Raw genomic sequence first — 16,392 nt, forward strand, 5'->3', positions numbered from 1 at the left:
ATTCAGATAACTATTTAATAAAAGCTAAATATTTTATATGAGAGTAAGAAAGAAAAGTATATCTTTGTCTCATACTCTCATCAGACAATACATGAACCTCTCAATAAACAAAATATATGCTCGGCTTAAATGACAAACCGCTATTTTACACAGTGGAACACTTATTTTTAAACAAAACCAATGCAGTTCGCCACTGACAGTGCTTACCTTTGCACATCACAGTAAACACTGAACCAAGATGGCGCCCACGCGAACGAGAAATCTGAACTACGGTGTCCTGCAGAGGACAAATGGTCAAAATTGCTAAAATTTACAACATATATGCAGCTCAACAGCGACACCTTGTGACTTATTCCAGTCACTACCTTAAATATACATAACGTCTTACCTGACATTCAGTTCACCGGACACTCATACCGAATCACCAGCCCATATAAATGAAAAATAAGTCCAGCAGCCAACCAAGAGTCATCACGAAAGACTAGGGGTGACAGGAGAGCGTGAGCGGGCCTGGGTGTCAGCCAGCCCAGCCTGGGTGTCAGCCAGCCCGACCTGGGTGGCAGCCAAGCCGCGCTAGCCAGCTAGCCGCCATGCGGCGGTGAAACGAGAGCGTGAGCCGGCCTGGGTATCAGTCAGCCCGGCCTGGGTGTCAGCCAAGCCGCCCTAGCCAGCTAGCCGACTAGCTGCCATGCGGCGCTAGCAGTAACATCGTGAGAGATATGGGACTTCTTGATAAAATATGGGACTTCTTGATAAAACGAGCAGATATTTGAAGTTTACACCCCTACATTCTCGCCTGAAAATAGGGGAGGCTGTCATAAAGTTCAACATCAGTAACTTAGCGCGCACAGCTGTATAGAAACTCCGTGGTGCTAGCTAGCACGCAGTACAGTTATTGTAACTGTCAGCACAACGAAAATAAACTACACCTAAACTCGGTTTATATCTGACCCAAATAGAGTGCAGTTAATAACGTCTTACCTGAAATTCAGTTCACTAGCCGCCTGCTTCTCCTGCATTGGGTTTCCCTTATCCACGATTGAGCTCCGCGTTAGCCACCACCGGTCGATCGGTGTTTCTTTCCCCGCATACGAGGGGAAGAGACATATACCGGTGGCTAACGCGGAGCTAGCTAGCCACCGGTATATGAACAACTCAGTTATTTTTTCCACATCGACCAGCATCATCGGCCCATATAAACGAAAAATAAGTCCAGCTAAGACAAAGACTGTTTGCGGAGCGATCGGGGGTGAAAGGAGTTAGAGACGCCTCACTGAAAGCCAAGCCTGGGTGCTTTTGAGCGAAGCGGCGCTAGCTAGCCGAGCTAGCTAGCCGGCCGAACTAGCTAGCCGGCTAGCAGCAACATCGTGAGAAATCTGTTGCTAATATGGGATGTTTTGACAAAACGAGCAGATATTTGACGTTTACACACCTACATTCTCACCTGAAAATATCTTAAAAGTTTACTTTGTGACCTAGAAACACAAATAAGAGGAATATATTAAACCAAGTGGCAGCCGCCATTGTTTGACTGGTAGAGGCGTGCTTTGAATTGTGGGATATGCAGTTTTCCACCAAGCGTACACCATTGCCGTTACCGTAACTATTCAATGCTTCGTGCAACCTTAAGAATTCCAATGGTTCCTGAAAGCACCAACGCTGTGCGCGCCGTTCGTATTGTTGTCATTATGGTAATCCAAATACGGGGACATACCACTAGAGTGAGCCAACACACCACAAATTAAGTGAGTGAGCAAACACACCACAAAGTAAGTAAAGTTTCACTTTCGTTCGTTCCCATTCATTTGAATGGGCAAAAACTTGCATTAAAATATTCATATTTAAAAAACTATAGAAGTAATAAACACCAAAAGTCATAGCAACTCATTCCAGCTCCAGCCGCACACAATGATATATCATATGTGAACCTTGTCTCAAAACTGTGGGGCGAGTTAAGGTCCAAAATTTCAGGCGGAAAAAGAATAATAATAATAATAACTAGAAAGCGAAAATTTCTGAAGAAATTTTAAGTGTGCCTATGCCGCCGCTAATCAGTATAGTTTGCCATTCAAACGGCTACAGAGAGCAAAACTCACCGGAGCAGCCATTCTCCACCATGAACTATGGTAAAACCAAACACCGCTCGCGCCTCACAGATGACAGCTTACAGTTTTGTGTAAAGATGAGGTGACTTCGTACAGCCCCAATTTGTAGACGCTGTGCGCAGAGGTTCATAAGCAGACCCGACAATGTTTGCATGAACACACTTTGAAGCATTACGTTATGGACCACTTTTCACACATAGTTGCTGTACCCACACAGCCGGCTGTAGCTTTTCATCTCATAGCCCGACACATACACAAAAAAAACAAAAACAAAAGCAGAGAGAGCACAGACTTTACACCTGAGAGGCGTGATTGCAGATGCCGCTGAGGTGGGTCCACCTCCCCTGCAGCGGCACTGCAGACCACGCCCTGCCACACACATCAAACACGTAAAATAAATATTTATGCACTTTTCATTCACTTTTTGTTTTTTGTTATTTTTACACAGTGTTCTGAATGATTAACAATGGTCTACAGCCAATCTTGTGTATTATTATACAAACTTTGGTTGTAAGATTCAGATAACTATTTAATAAAAGCTAAATATTTTATATGAGAGTAAGAAAGAAAAGTATATCTTTGTCTCATACTCTCATCAGACAATACATGAACCTCTCAATAAACAAAATATTTGCTCGGCTTAAATGACAAACCGCTATTTTACACAGTGGAACACTTATTTTTAAACAAAACCAATGCAGTTCGCCACTGACAGTGCTTACCTTTGCACATCACAGTAAACACTGAACCAAGATGGCGCCCACGCGAACGAGAAATCTGAACTACGGTGTCCTGCAGAGGACAAATGGTCAAAATTGCTAAAATTTACAACATATATGCAGCTCAACAGCGACACCTTGTGACTTATTCCAGTCACTACCTTACATATACATAACGTCTTACCTGACATTCAGTTCACCGGACACTCATACTGAATCACCAGCCCATATAAATGAAAAATAAGTCCAGCAGCCAACCAAGAGTCATCACGAAAGACTAGGGGTGACACGAGAGCGTGAGCGGGCCTGGGTGTCAGCCAGCCCAGCCTGGGTGTCAGCCAGCCCAGCCTGGGTGTCAGCCAGCCCAGCCTGGGTGTCAGCCAGCCCGACCTGGGTGGCAGCCAAGCCGCGCTAGCCAGCTAGCCGCCATGCGGCGGTGAAACGAGAGCGTGAGCCGGCCTGGGTATCAGTCAGCCCGGCCTAGGTGTCAGCCAAGCCGCCCTAGCCAGCTAGCTGCCATGCGGCGCTAGCAGTAACATCGTGAGAGATATGGGACTTCTTGATAAAATATGGGACTTCTTGATAAAACGAGCAGATATTTGAAGTTTACACCCCTACATTCTCGCCTGAAAATAGGGGAGGCTGTCATAAAGTTCAAAATCAGTAACTTAGCGCGCACAGCTGTATAGAAACTCCGTCGTGCTAGCTAGCACACAGTACAGTTATTGTAACTGTCAGCACAACGAAAATAAACTACACCTAAACTCGGGTTATATCTGACCCAAATAGAGTGCAGTTAATAACGTCTTACCTGAAATTCAGTTCACCAGCCGCCTGCTTCTCCTGCATTGGGTTTCCCTTATCCACGATTGAGCTCCGCGTTAGCCACCACCGGTCGATCGGTGTTTCTTTCCCCGCATACGAGGGGAAGAGACATATACCGGTGGCTAACGCGGAGCTAGCTAGCCACCGGTATATGAACAACTCAGTTATTTTTTCCACATCGACCAGCATCATCGGCCCATATAAACGAAAAATAAGTCCAGCTAAGACAAAGACTGTTTGCGGAGCGATCGGGGGTGAAAGGAGTTAGAGACGCCTCACTGAAAGCCAAGCCTGGATGCTTTTGAGCGAAGCGGCGCTAGCTAGCCGAGCTAGCTAGCCGGCTAGCCGGCCGGCCAAACTAGCTAGCCGGCTAGCAGCAACATCGTGAGAAATCTGTTGCTAATATGGGATGTTTTGACAAAACGAGCAGATATTTGACGTTTACACACCTACATTCTCACCTGAAAACCGGTCGATCGGCGGCCGCCTCACATGTTTCTTTCCCCACATATGAGGGGAAAGAGACACATACCGGTGGCTAGCTAGCTCCGCGTTAGCCACCACCAAACAACTCAGTTAGTTTTTCCTCATCGACCAGCATCATCGGCCCATATAAACGAAAAATAAGTCCAGTGTGAAACAGTCGCTTGGCGAGCGATCGGGTGGTTTAGCGAGTGTCAGCCTCTTAAGTTTAAGACAAGCCCGGCTGCTTTTTAAGCGACGCGGCGCTAGCTACCCAGCTAGCGTCAGTACACAGGAACTACTTCCGGTAGTTATACAAAATAAAAGCGTCCACAGGGACACAGCGGCCGCCTCGCATTACTCCCGACATACCACTAGAGTGAGCCAGCACACCACAAATGAAGTTTTCTTGTTCTCCATTCATTTCAATGGGAAAAAACTTGCATTAAAATATTCATATTTAAAAAACTATAGAAGTAATAAACACCAAAAGTCATAGCAACTCATTCCAGCTCCAGCCGCACACAATGATATATCATATGTGAACCTTGTCTCAAAACTGTGGGGCGAGTTAAGGTCCAAAATTTCAGGCGGAAAAAGAATAATAATAATAATAATAATAATAAATCCGAGCAATAGTAATAAGTGTGCCTTCGCATAGGCACACTTAATAATAATAAATCCGAGCAATAGTAATAAGTGTGCCTTCGCATAGGCACACTTAAAAAATAAAAAAATAGGGAACCACCCCTCACGCGCCACCTCATGATGCTTAATCGACGTAATCAACCTTAATTTGATGCAGTGTGAAAAAAAATGCACAGAAATCAATTATTTTTCAAGAAATATTAACTAGATTCAACATCTTTCTTCAACAAAATTGCAGACTGCACAGATGGTACCTTCCCAAAGGAAAAAGTACTATAGCTTACTAGGGTATATATATTAGACTTAATAGTTACTATATACAGTAATTGACTTCTATTCATTTTACATCAAATTAAAACTTTGGGTGTCAGATAATTATTTATTAAAAGCTAGACATTTTAAATGAGAATAAGAAAGAAAAGTATGTCTTTGTGCCCCCTTTTCCCTGTTCATGCCCTATCGGCCCCCCTGGCTAAACATTGCTAGATCCGCCCCTGCACAGTTACCAGCGTCAGCTACGTAGATAAAGATCCTCGAGTAGAAAGTAATAATAAATACATTCTAACAACAGCTGATCAAGCTTAAACGTGCTGCTGTTGTTCAGCCGCTGGTTTCCTCTTTCTGGTGCAAAGTGGGCCAAAAGCAAACTAGAGACACGACTGGCGACAGAAAAGCCGATCAGCTGATCGTTAATTTCAATTCAATTCAATTCAATTTTATTTATATAGCGCCAAATCACAACAAAAGTCGCCTCAAGGCGCTTCATAGATACAGAGAAAAACCCAACAATCATATGACCCCCTATGAGCAAGCACTTTGGCGACAGTGGGAAGGAAAAACTCCCTTTTAACAGGAAGAAACCTCCGGCAGAACCAGGCTCAGGGAGGGGCGGCCATCTGCTGCGACCGGTTGGGGTGAGAGAAGGAAGACAGGATAAAGACATGCTGTGGAAGAGAGACAGAGGTTAATAACAGATATGATTCAATGCAGAGAGGTCTATTAATACATAGTGAGTGAGAAAGGTGACTGGAAAGGAAAAACTCAATGCATCATGGGAATCCCCCGGCAGCCTACATCTATTGCAGCATAACAAAGGGAGGATTCAGGGTCACCTGGTCCAGCCCTAACTATATGCTTTAGAAAAAAGGAAAGTTTTAAGCCTAATCTTAAAAGTAGAGATAGTGTCTGTCTCCCGAATCCAAACTGGAAGCTGGTTCCACAGAAGAGGGGCCTGAAAACTGAAGGCTCTGCCTCCCATTCTACTTTTAAATACTCTAGGAACAACAAGTAGGCCTGCAGAGCGAGAGCGGAGCGCTCTAATAGGGTGATATGGTACTACAAGGTCATTAAGATAAGATGGGGCCTGATTATTTAAGACCTTGTATGTGAGGAGCAGGATTTTGAATTCAATTCTGGATTTAACAGGAAGCCAATGAAGGGAAGCCAAAACAGGAGAAATATGCTCTCTCTTTCTAGTCCCTGTCAGGACTCTTGCTGCAGCATTTTGGATTAGCTGAAGGCTTTTCAGTGAGTTTTTTGGACATCCTGATAATAATGAATTACAGTAGTCCAGCCTGGAAGTAATAAATGCATGAACTAGTTTTTCCGCGTCACTCTGAGACAGGATATTTCTAATTTTAGAGATGTTGCGCAAATGGAAGAAAGCAGTCTTACATATTTGTTTAATATGTGCGTTGAAGGACATGTCCTGGTCAAAAATGACTCCAAGGTTCCTCACCGCGTTACTGGAGGCCAAGGTAATGCCATCCAGAGTAAGAATCTGATTAGATACCATATTTCTAAGATTTTCAGGGCCGAGTACAATAACCTCAGTTTTATCTGAATTAAGAAGCAGAAAGTTAGCGGCCATCCAGGTCTTTATGTCTTTAAGACATTCCTGCAGTTTAAGCAGTTTCATGATTGAAGTAGCAGCAAGAAGAGGCAGTCGCTCGTTAAGCTTAACGCAGGAATGCTTTACAAACATTCAGAGATGGACTTACACACTTGCTTTACTTCTCTCGGTGATAACTTTGTCGGAGATGAAATGCCGGGTTGCTAGCGAAGCTCCACATGCTATCCAGACCACCGACAGGTCCCGCATGCCACAGCCGCTCTATCACGTGATGCATACTGCTCCGACGTGCTAACGTTCTGAGGTGAGTTACGGCGTGTTGCAAGTTTTGTGAGGTGCTTTCGTGATATTTAATGGATCGGATTACATTTTTTATTTTTCTCCGATATCCGATCCAGTAATTTAGGTCAGTATCGGACCGATACCGATACGTAATATCGGATCGGTCCATCTCTAGTACACACACACACACACTCACTCACATTCCAAAATCCTTCTGCCTTGTAAATCCTTTAGTCGGTGTGAAATTATTTTCTGTTCAATTATATTAAATGCTGTGCCTCCAGATGAATTTAATTGCAATCTTCCTCTCTCTGTGTGTGTGTCTCTCTCTCTCACACACACACACACACACTCCCTGCCTCATTCATGTGATGGGCGGGTGCTGCTAGTGTGGCAATGTGGAGAGGTAATTATTTGCTTGGCCGGTCTGAGCCTGCTTTGAGTCTCAAGGACGGACTCGCCTGCAGCTACAGTACCAAGCAACACAACAGACCAAAGCTGGCAGTGTTAATGCCTGTGTATGATGCAGTGGTCGTGACTTGAATGAAAGTACACTGTTTGGTTGTCATGTGTATGCATGCTGAATCTATAGGTGGCGTATAGCTCATCTTCAGAGCTTTATGCTCCGCGTATTTTGAAAACAAGTCTTGATGGGTGTATGCCTATATGGAACAATAGCTTTTGTAGTGACATCCCTGGAGGTTCACACCTCAGGGAATCAGCACCAGAGTCCCGCCATTACACACACACACACACAGAGAGAGAGACACGAGCGAAGTATAATAGCAGGGATGCAACAACCTCAATTTCCTCAAGCTGGAAATTGAGGTTGGGAAGGAGATTGTGGAGAAAAGCAGAGAGTGTGGGTGGGAAGGAAAACAAAGGGGGTAAGTAGAGATTTTTCGAAACGGAGCCAACCGTAGGGAAGAAAAGAAGAAGTGGAAAGAGGAAGAGGGAATAAGTAAAGACAGAGATTGGAAGAGGCCCTTTGGAGGATGAACATCAGTCATGAGAGATGAGCTGATCATCACAGCAAGGCCAGACAGATAATGTTTCACTTTCTGGCCCTATAAAATCTTTTACGACAGCTTTCCCTCGATGCTGCTACCTATTTTTATTTGACTCTGTGTTTGTATTTATGTGACTTTGAGAGTGCGTACTTGAATATTTATGAAGTACATGTGCACGAATCAGATGGTGTGCTACAATTTGCATTTACCAGCTGTATGTTAGTGCATGTGTCACGTCTGCAGTGGCGGACGAAGATTGAAGAGAACGTGGACCCAAATGCAGATGGAGGTGGATATTAACAAAAATAGAGCCTTTATTTTGGGCTCCACAAAACACTACAAACAAAAGGCGATGGGAGGCTGTGATAAACTAACAAAAGCCTAAACTGGGGAACGCTAAACATAAAGACATGAGGTGCATAGAAACACAATACAGAAACTGGGAACCTGAGACCTGAAGAAACTTGGGACTTAGGAAACATGAGGGAGGTAAACAGACAACCCAACAACAGACAGTGGAAGACTGAGCACTACATACACAGAAGGGTAATGAGGGGATGAGGACCAGGAGGGAAGCACAGCTGGGACTAATCGCACACACACAAGACTGAGAGGAAGCAAAACTGAACACTCTAACACCAGCTGAGGCACTATCAAAATAAAACGGGAAACATGAGACACAGACTGAGACGCGACCACTAAATTACAGAATATTAATAATTAAAACATTAACACTGTTTTGAACACCAGACCCAGTACCATGACAGTATGCATGCATGCGTGAATGCACATAAACAGGAAGCTTATCAAGGGAGGAGTGTGTGTGAAGGGACTTTCACGGTGTCATTTTCTTGGGTGTGGGTGTGTGTGTTTGTGTATGTTGTTGTAGAGCCATAAAGTTGCGCTAGAGAGTTGTGAGTGATAGCCTTGGACTACCACAGCCAGGAGACCAATAACAGTAGGCCGCTCAAGGAGGCTTCTGCCAAGTGACCAATGATTAGATCCAACTGAAGGAGACCAGAGCCGAATGACCCGTCATTCCTCTGTTTCATTCCCCCTCTGAGCCCCATTCCCAGCCTCCCCCATTAACAGGAGTGCATTTCCACCGTAAGTAGCACAGAAATGCATTGGTTTGCTCTCTGACTCCTTAGTTGTTGGGGTTTTTTATAGTTGTGAGGAGGGCTCAGTGGGAGAGAGAAGGCCGGATTAGAAAGTTATCCAGATAACCCTTTAATACAGGGTCTCTTAAACTCAACAGCACATAAATGAAATGTGAAATCTATTCTCGGTTCCCAGAACACAAGCTGATGTAAATATATAACCACTCATGCCTGGGAGGAATCCACTCGCAAGAGGGAACACAGCCAAATTGATGCTGATGCAGAATTTATGTTCAGTTAGGAGTTACGAGAGTAAATCAATGTGCAAGATGGGTATGTAAATTATTAACTTAGCTGCCATTTTAACAACAAAAAACAGTAAGTCAAACACAGACTGTATGTGTACAGTCGAATGTAATCATTGAAACTCATTTAATTGAAAGTAATTCTAGGATGCTGTATCAAATATCAAATATATGTTGTAACTGTTCTTATTTTTGTTTGTTTGTTTCTAACATGTGTGGTCATTTTGAATTTAATGCCACCAAGACATTTCAAAGACATTTTATACCGACTCCTGTGTTGTTTCACCTCATCTTTTCTTAAGATGATCTGTAGCTTATTGGGAAGTGAGGAGACCGGTGTCTTGGCAAAGCCTTTTTCATTTCCTAATGCTCCGTACATCACCAGGAGGGGACAGGTCTGAAAAGTAGGACAACTGCTAGACTGCACCATATGCACGTGTGTATCATTTAGTATTAAAGTTGACTTCAGATATGAAGGTTCCTTAAGACACGCGCATTAATGCAACCTAATTGTATCACAGATGCTGGCTTTTGAGCTGTGTGGTAAAACAAGCCAGATGTTGCCCCTATGCTCATCATTTCCTCAGAGTATTGCAAGTTTAGTTCATTCAGACCAAAGGACAGTTTTCCATTTCTTCTTAGTCCATTTTAAGTGATTTTAGTAGAAGAAAAGGCATTTCTGGATCTTGTTCATGGTTTTTTTTCTTCTTTGTATACTTTGATCTTGAATCTGTGGATGGTGGAATGAAAAATGTTTTTTGGAAGTGTTCATGAGCCAACGAGGTGAATTAAAAACAGAAGTGTAACTGTTTTTAATGCAGTGCTGCTTGAAGGCCCTTTTTAACAGAATAAGTGGGCTTTAATCTAAAAAAAAATACCCCTGAGCATTCACACAATTACAAGGAGGCGAAACCATAGACAGTATAAGAGACGGACAGAGCCACTGTGACATCACTCACTGGTTAGTGAAGCTGAGTGTTATCACCATCTCGTTGTTTTGAAACCGGAAGAGACAAAAAAGGGGCCAGTGCTGAAATCTCTGACTCTTAATAACGACCACTTTACAAAATGAACTTGATATTTTATTCAGTATGACCTGAAACAAGCGACTCACCTGATCAGGAAATGTTTGCTGTGGGAGTCGTGGGTTTTTGTCTCACAAACCTTTGTGCAATCACAGGACTTCCATGTTGGTTTCACTTTTCAAAAAACACATCCATTTTCAGTTTCTATGGTCTAAACACAGCATAACTTAAAAAAAAATAAAAGATCACATTATTTACAACCCCACCAGTTAAATGACAGATTTGTATTGGAAATCTCAGGATTTGTGCTCATGCATACATAGATGTTATGTGATAAATTTCTCTCACTGTGGGGAAATTGCACAGACTCAGTGGGAATTGGAAAGTCACATGAAATCAAAGGAACTATTATTGTATTATACGTCTTTGCAGCCCTTCACTGCACCTGCCTTTATATGTGCTATGCCTTGTGGTCTCTCAGCCTGGAGAATGGTCTCCAGAAAGCAGAATACTGCCGATAGATTTAAATTAAGGTTGTTTAGCTCTTTTGCACATGTGAAATATGTGTTTTTATACTAAGTTGGACTCCCTTTTTTCTTCAAAACTGCTTTCATTCTTTGAGGTATACATTCAACAAGATGCTGCAAACATTCCTCAGAGATTTTGGTCTATATTAACATGATGGCATCACACATGCTGCACATTTGTTGTGAATTTTTCATTCTAACACATCGTAGAGGTGCTTTTTGGATGGTGGAGGCCATTTGAGCAGCGTGAATTAATTGCTATGTTCAAACAACCAGTTTCAGATGATTTAAGCTTTGTGACATGGGGCTATCAGACAATGGGCACATGAAGGGATGGTTCAACGGGTTCAACAAGTATCCTCAGATAGGCTGTGGTGTTTACACAATGCTCAGTTAGTATTGAAAAGTGTATCAAGATAATACCCCCCACACCATTACACATCCAGTAGCAGTCTAAGCCACAAAGCACCTGAACCTATCCAAATGTCAAGGCCCTTCAGACCAAGCCACATTTTTCCAATTTTCTATTGCCCAATGTTGTTGATCCCATCTGCATTTTAACCTAAGTTTCCTATTCTTAGCTGACAGGAGTGGCCTCCTGGTGTGGTCTTCTGCTGTTGTAATCCACCTGCTTCATGGTTCAACATGTTGTGCATTCACAAATGCTCTTCTGCATGCTTTGGCTGTAACCAGAGGTAATTTGAGTTATTTTTGCTTTCCTATCACCTCAAAGGAAGCTGATATTCTTTTCAGATCTCTGGCATTAACAAGGCATTTATTTTCTCCCAGAGAATTGCTGCTCACTGGATACTTTCTCTTTTCCATTGGGGAGACGGTTGTGTGGGATCATTACAGTAAATAAGCAGTTTCAGAAATGCTCAGAGAAGCACATCTGCCATGTTAAAAGTCACTTAAAACACCTTTCCTCCCAATTCTGATGCTCAGTTTGAACTTCAGCAGGTGTTCTTGACCCTGTCCACATGCCTAAATGCACTGAGTTGCTGTCATGTGATTGGCTGATTAGATATTTGCATTGTAATCCGTTAAACAGGTGTAACTAATAAAGTGGCTGGTGAGTGCATGTATAAATAAGTCCAGTGTCTCTAACAAGTTAAAGTGTTTCCTTCTAAAGGAGTATGATGTGTCACTGTGAAATCGTTCTCGCTTCCTTGACTTTTTGTTACTTCTTTGCTTTAATAATGATGCTGCTGCTGGTTTCATGCTTCCTCAAAGCCTTGGTTTATGTGTGTGTGTTCTATGTTCCTGTGTCTGTGTGCGTTTGTATTGACTTTGTAGTATTGATCGGATAAAGCAGCAGGGTGGTCCTGCACTTAGTCATCAGCACATCCTGAAGCTGAAGAAAAGCCCTGTTTCTCAGAACCTGGCAAACAAAAGCGGTGAAAGTTAAATCGGCCGTATTAAACTGCTCCTCTCAGTCATTTATTTATGGAAAAAATGAATCTCTCCGACTGGCTGTTGCTCTGCAGGGCCAATCTATGAGTAACACATCTCCCATCTGTGTAATTCACAAACTGACCTCAGCTGTTTGACTTATTGATTTTTGCTAGAGTGGGACTCCTAAAGCATCCCTCCCCTCCTGTTGGTGGGACTCCATCCAGAACATAAGGTGTTCCGGCTCTCTGGCTCTGGCAAATCCTGTGGTCGTCCCGGGGTTACTGCGGGAAGGGAAGAAGGTTCTGCCTGGCTGGGCCGCCGGGTGCCCCGAGTGTGTCTGCATGGGATGGCTCCCACAGGGCCCGCTCCCACAGATCATTATTGTCCATGAATAGCTGCTGCATTGCAGATGGAGAGAAAAGGGGGACGTGAAGGAAGGAGCGTAGTAATGGATGGATGATAGTAATGGCTTATAGAGAAGAAGAGTAAGCTCATGTGCATGGGCCAAAAACAAGAGACATGTCTGTCTAAGATTGTGCATGTGTGGTGAAATCTTATTCTCAAGGAAAACTCAGGCCTTCCCGCTGTGGTGATTTGAGGCAGTGCAGGCTATTTTCAGTATCTGCGTAAGAAACAAATCATCACATCAGTGTATTGCAGCCAGCTTCCAAAAAGTGTAAGATTGTTCAGAGGCAATAACATGGACGGCGACTCAGAGAAATAAGGGTGCAGAAAGGAGTGAGTGAACACCATTAGACAAGGTGAGTAAGAAGATGATGAAGAGGTTGTGTCCACCGCCTCATTACATTTTAGAGTCTCTGATTACCATGTAATGATTGCTGCAGCCTCACAAACCTTCGTGTTCACTGAAAGCTACAAAGACACCTGTTTGTCTCTTAGCAGCTCTGTAACGACTTATTACAAATTATCCTATGTAACCTGAACCGTGCCCTGTTGTTGCAACCAGAGTCTTAACACTAAAGCTCTTTTTTTTTTTCAAAGGTGAATACCAAAATTGTTACTATGTGAAATTCAGCCTCACACTAGTGGGATGTTTGTTGCATTTACTTGAAAATCACAAAATTAACTGTGGCGTCACCCGCTGAACTCCACATTTGGAAGGTTTTAGCTGTTTCCCTGTTGCTTTATTTTGGAGCCAGATATGGATTAAAGGGTGGAGCAGTAGCTTGGTTGGCAAGCTGCACTCATAAGCTGCGTGGGTGCAATGCGCACACACATATCAGCTAATTAGCGTGGACTTTAAAAAAAAAAAACTACAAGAATTTCCCTCAGCAAAACTGAAGTACCACACAGTGAACCGTAATTTGTTAGATAGTCCTTTAAAAATACACACAAATGCAGTTATGGGGTTCCTTAAAGGTCACTGTTGTCTGTGAATTCTACTGACATACACCTGGGGGGACAAGAGAGGTGACAAAGAGAGACCAGGTAGGGTGGAGCAGGTGGAGATGAATATGATTTGTGATTTGTGTTGGGTAAGTTACTTTAAATTAATAACTTAGTTACATTACTAGTTACTTCTATCAAAAGTAACTCAGTTACTTCAAGTTACTCGTTACTTTCAGAGTAACTCGTTACTAGGGAAAGTAACTTTGGTTTTACTCAGAATTCTCTTGTTAATGTGTTGCTTCCGTAACTGGATACCCAGCAAGATTGCCAGTCTTCTAGCTTGCTTACTTGCCACAAGTGCACTGTGCCACCTACCAATAGAAAGGAAAAAATAATGTGCACATTTCCACGAGAGAAATCCCACGCCTGATTCTATCCTAGCCTGTTTTTTACATCCAACACAAAAAACTGCAGTCGTGGTGCTTTTGATTGTACTCAGAACTCGGAAATTCTGCCTTCTGAATAGGAAGATGTAGGTAACACCAGACTGAAGATGAGCTGCATACAGAGCTGGACTGGGACAAAAAAATTGTCCCGGGCATTTTGACTAAAGACCGGCCCACCATTATAGGAAAAACCATAAAGCCTTTGAATGAAAATAAACACACAGTGATGTACACTGTTCTGATGGTAAATATGTATCAATCTATCAATCGTTTGTTGTAAGACTCAGATAGTTATTTTCTTTAAAAGTGAGACATTTTAAATGAGAATAAGAAAGTATTTCCTTGTGCCCCCCTTTCCCTTTTAATGCCCTACATGGACCCCTGGCAACACTTTGCTAGACCCGCCCCTGCACAGTTACCAGCTGTCAGCTACTTAGAAAAGGATCCTGGTGTTATTTGTCTCTCAGAAACAGTTCATAACTTCTCTTCAACTCATTCATGTTAACTAAAAGGTAAACCTGTTTCTCCATCACAGCTCTGATGATTCAGGAAGGACATCTCCTGGTTTCATTTTCATGTTTCCCTCTCACCACATAACCAAACCGATATCATGACCAGCAGGTTTACAGCTGTGGCTCCAGCCAACATCAGCTGATACTAGAAATTAATATTAAATAAATTCTAACAACAGCTGATCAAGCTTAAAAGTGCTGCTGTTGTTTAGCGTGACACCCGCTGGTTTCCTCTTTCTGGCGCAAAGCGGACGATAAATAAACAAGAGAGAAAAGCCGATCAGCTGATCATTGATCAGTTTAATGATTGAAGTAGAAACAGGAGAGGGAGGGTGAGAGGATGAGAGAAGAAGAGGCAGCTGTGCAGCGTAAACACAGAATAACTCCAGCTTTGTGTCTTTTTCATTGTAGCTGAAGTCCGGGACAAACTGTTCCTTTTCACCTCAATACGAAACGCGTAATATTTTCTCTGAATACCAGACAATTCCGTTTTTTACGGGACGGTTGGCAACTCTAATAATTAAACTTATGAACAAAATAAAGTTCAACATCAGTAACATAGCACCACCCAGCTGTATAGAAACTCCGTCATGCTAGCTAGCACGCAGTACGAAAAAGTCAGCATAACGAAAATAAACTCCACCTAAACTTGGTTCATATCTGACCCAGGTGGACTGCAGGTTATAACTTCTTACCTGAAGTTCAGTTCACCTGACACTCTCGGACCAGCGGCCGCTTCGGGTCTCTCCTCTTGCCTCCCTTTTCCTTCATCCACCTGCTGGCCTCCACCACTTGCTATTGTTATTGAATCTGTGGAAGCTCCGCGATAGCCACCACACGAAGTAACGAATAACGAGCCTATCTAAATCCCAGTAACGAGTAACGCGTTCCTGATTTTGGCATAATAACTAGTTACCGTGCTCGTTACCACAATAATAACGTAGTTACTGTAACGCGTTACTTAATAACGCGTTAGTCCCAACACTGCATTTATGACAGAAGAAAAGTAGCAAGAGTGAAAGGGAAAGTTTATAAGATGGCAGTGAGGCCTACTGTGATATATGGTTTGGACACAAAGAAAGAAAAAGGTGGAGCAGGAGGTGCTAAGATTTTTATTGACGTTGACCAGGATGGTGCAGTATTAGAAATGAGTGTATCAGATGGACACTTTGGAGAAACGGCTGACATGGTCCTCCATGTGCAGAGGAGGGATACAGGATACACCGGACAAAGGATGTTGGAAATTGGAAGAAGTTGGAAAAAGAGGAATACCATGGATAAGATTTGTGGATGTAGAGAAGGCAGAGAGATGAGGATGCTAGGGATGGGGTGTTTCACTGTGGCAACGTCTAAAGGGAGCAGCCAAAATATGAAGAAGAAGAAAGCAGCTATGCATAGAATGAAGTCATACAGTTTGTTAATGAAGAAATTTAATACCCACATCAATATGTTACTGCAGCTAAAGCTCAAGGTAATTATTTGGTTAATAGTAGCTTAGTTCTTGGCCACATGAGGAGGAAGCTGAGTTGGAGCGTATGGGCCTGTGCAGGTAAGACTATGGGTACCCCTCACATCTCTTTGGAGCTAAAAAGAGGTTATTCTTTAGCTTGTATAGGTAGTTGGAAAGCACGATTCTGCTACAATTAATATTAATTTGTTGAGGCTATTCTGCACTAACAGTCGATCGTTTTTTGTACTTTGGGGGAAAACATGGCAAAAAGTTCTTAAACAGCACTTTTCTACTCTATCTAAACACTCAAAGTGCTTTACACAACATGCCTATATCTAAGTTCATTAAGTGCTTTTATCTAACATTCACACTCCAATCA

General features: G+C 42.9%; 1 protein-coding gene across 1 annotated transcript in view; it reads left to right on the forward strand.

The window, feature by feature from the left end:
• klhl5 (kelch-like family member 5) overlaps positions 1-16,392 on the forward strand; it is a 73,226-nt gene that overhangs the window by 18,967 nt on the left and 37,867 nt on the right. The gene's annotated exons all lie outside the window — the stretch shown is intronic.

The sequence above is a fragment of the Astatotilapia calliptera genome, chromosome 6, assembly GCF_900246225.1.
Source record: "Astatotilapia calliptera chromosome 6, fAstCal1.2, whole genome shotgun sequence".
NCBI lineage: Eukaryota > Metazoa > Chordata > Actinopteri > Cichliformes > Cichlidae > Astatotilapia > Astatotilapia calliptera.